The following is a 3,473-nucleotide window of genomic DNA, read 5'->3' as shown; positions in this document are numbered from 1 at the left end:
CAGACTGAGCTGCCAGATGCTGAAACTCTCCTTCTGGGTTAAAGGTTTGTTTCACATCTAAACTTTTCCTGTTGAATACTAAATATTTGCTGAAAGTTGGTTGGACACATAAAAGCTTAGGAGTTAGAACAGTTGGGTTTGGACAGCCTGCAACATCTAATCTGCTACCTGTGGTGACTCATTAGGTAGCTTTATTAACTACAAACAACAGAATCTTCTCTCTGATCTGGGGACAGGCTGACCACAGACCGCTTCTGCAGATGTGCCTCACTTAAGAAAGAGGGTCTCTCCCGGAGGGGCTTTCCAAACTAGATAAATTAGGAGATGGCTTGGTTTCTATCAGGGGACTTAAGGCGGCTTCACTCCCCCTGAGGAATGTGAAGCAGAAGCAGATTTAGGCAGAAACCCCTCCCTCGTGTGTTAAGTGGGGTCATCGGTCCCTGAGGCGGTTGGTTCCCAAAGCTGGAGGAAGAGACCCGATCTCCGTGGAGGCTGGTCTTCTTTCCCAGGTGGGGAGGACTATTCTCCAAGAAGGACTGGAAAGAGAAGCTCAGCCTGGCTCCGGAGCCCAGGACACCCTCCCGCGTGGATGGGGCTTTGGCATAGGAGCTCAGGGTCAGAAGCCCTTCATGGGGGCTGGCCCACTGACCCTCCTGTCTGCAGGGCCTCCGGCGGGGCCAGGCCTGGGGCGGCATCACAAGCTGCATCGGTAAAGGAACTAGTCTATACTTCTCATGCTATAAGCTTATTCAGTCAGTGTTGAACTGCACCGTTTTTTTTTATTTCTTTTCCAGAAAAGCTCTGGTGGAGGTCCTGCTGAGATGTGGTATTCTAGCTTCACCGAGTCTCCCTCAAAAGCTTTTTTGCTTTGTTGTTTCATGACAAACACTCGGGCTCTTCTACGTTCTTTTGCAGGGATTCTCAGCAGCACAGTACAGGGGGCTCCTCCTGTTCTGCTCGTGGCAACACATGCAAAAACCTTGCATCCGAAGCTGTCACACTTCGAAGATGAATGAATAACAACTCTTGTCAGACATCATCATTTTGTGAAAGTCGTCTGATTAAACTAGCCTTCCACTTACACAGTGTGACGTGTCAGGAGCTGCAGAATCTTTTAGTTCAGTCAACACGTTCTCTGGCACTTGAATGAAATACGGTGAGTAAGATTTCTTCTGGGTTGCATCCTGATCATTCACACCTCCCTTTGAAATTGGAACTTAGAGCTGTGCATGTTCAGAACTGTGCTGTGGCGAATCTTGGGCCTCTCTCTGCAATTCCAAGCTTGAAACACAGCAGCTACATTCTGTGATCCTAGCAACCGGCAACCCATCTTCTCCTCCTGTGTTAGCCATTGATTTCCATTATGATGAAGGCTGTCCTTGTATTTCAGCTTCCTCTCCAAATCCTGACTCAACGCTTCTGTTTTGATCCTTGTGTTTCATGGTTGGGAGTTCCTGATGTGGGCCTAGAATTTGCAGTTTGAGGTGGCTTGGCTTTTATAGGTTGACCACCTTAAGGTTGACAATAGGTGGAGGCCACAGTGGAGGGGATTTGCCGCTGCTGTAGTCAGACTGTCATGGCAATATGGAGCCCAGGAAGCTGGCTGAGGACTGGTATAGGTGGCTATAACCCTTTGGCTCTGGTTGGAAACAGAAAGGTGCCGAGAGAAAGAGGAAAAGAAGAAGGGGACATGGTGATGTGAGAATTCACTGTTGAAGAGGCAGAACATCTTTGTGTATGGGTTAGGCTGGAGAATGGAAGACTGGTCTGGCTAAAAGAGCTGGTGTTTTCAACAAAATGTGTTTTTACATGCATTATCTTTCCTGCAAATTTTCACAGTCACCTGGCTTTGTCCTTGGTAAGTATCCTGTTAATAAACTCCACCACTACAATCTGGTCTCAAGATTTTTTTAGGAGAAATTTAATCTTTATGAGTGTCCATTTACTACTAGAAATCATTCTAAGTGCATGTGTGCATATCACTTCATTAATGTATATGTATAATACCATGGAGTATTTATTTTTAATTCCCATTTTTAACAAAGCAAGCAAGCTTAAGAATAACGTACATACACTGGTACTTAGGAGAGTCACAGGACTTCATCCAATATTTATATCATCATCTTGAACTGAATTCCAACTCTTCTCCAGATATAATATACAAAAGATATAATGTATCTTTTCATTTAACCATAACCAGAAAGACAGGTGTGATTCTTAACGCATTTTTCACAGATGATGAAATTGGGCATTAAAGGCTTAAGTAACTTGCTATCAAAAATAATATTTCGATGGCAGAAAAGAGATTTAACCCCAGGAACATTTGACATGAGAATTTTAGCTCCTAACAACTAGTGTCTTAGTATCTCCAAAGATGGCAAGGGTTACAGTGCAAGTGTGATCAGAGATATCCAACTATAAGTCGTCAAGATAAAGACAGGGCTCCTCTCCAATCTCAAAATGAGTGAATACCTCTGATGTCTTAAGGAACTTAGAATTTTGATTCCTATTGCATTGAAATATAATAAAGTCATAATGATAATAATACTTACATTCTGTTGTTATAAAGATTCAGAATAAGCAAAGATATTTTTCTAGCAGAATCTAGAAGAACAGGACCTTAGTTCTCATTTTCATTTAGGTACTGAGGATTAAATTAAAAAACAACAACAACAACAACAACAAAACTTAAACCAGCACATTGATGATCACGAGTCTTATTTCTTTCATTCCACATTTCTTTGCCCTTTATTAATTTTTTTTTATTTTGAGGGTAAATTTTATCATTCTTGTAAAAAATAAATTTTAATTCCAGCTAGTTAACATTCACTGTTCCATTAGTTTCAGGCGTACACTACAGTGATTCAGCACTTCTATACATTACCCACGGTGCTCATCACAACAAGTACACTCCTTAAGCCCCATCACCTATTTCACCCATCCCCAACAGCCCTCCCTTCTGGTAACCATCATGTTATTCTCTATAATTAAGAGTCAAAAAAATTTTTTTAAATTTCACCATGGGCACTATTATGTACATACATATGGGTGACTACTGTTAATCAGGAATATATTATAGTGTGAAAAATATAATACACCTTATCTGAGTCCATATATATATTGAAATTTTAATACTGTGTTGCTATTCTATCTGACATTCCAATGAGTAATTTAAGTATCAATATATTTTTTCATTTATCTATTTATATATCCATCTATCTATAAGCACACATTTAGACACACAGGCATACATATATTTGCATATGTATGCGTATAGACAGGGAGAGAGATGATAATTTCTATGATAATTTTGTGATAAGATGATAATAATTTAGCTCTAATAATAATTATTACCTAGAGTAGTAGATTGTATAAATGCTACAGAGGAGACACTGTTATCCTTGTCGAGAAGGTATTATGATTTAGATAGAAAGACAAAAAAATCATTCCTGTCAACAGATACTGAAGACATA

The 3,473-nt window shown here is 40.3% G+C and overlaps 1 pseudogene; it reads right to left on the bottom strand.

The window, feature by feature from the left end:
• Positions 1 to 359: 359 nt before the first annotated feature.
• On the bottom strand, positions 360 to 1,815 carry LOC123939229 (annotated as a pseudogene).
• Between the last annotated feature and the right edge of the window lie 1,658 nt (positions 1,816 to 3,473).

This window comes from Meles meles, chromosome 3, assembly GCF_922984935.1.
Source record: "Meles meles chromosome 3, mMelMel3.1 paternal haplotype, whole genome shotgun sequence".
NCBI lineage: Eukaryota > Metazoa > Chordata > Mammalia > Carnivora > Mustelidae > Meles > Meles meles.
Note: the sequence above shows the minus strand (reverse complement) of the source record. Positions and strands in the feature narration are given on the sequence as shown.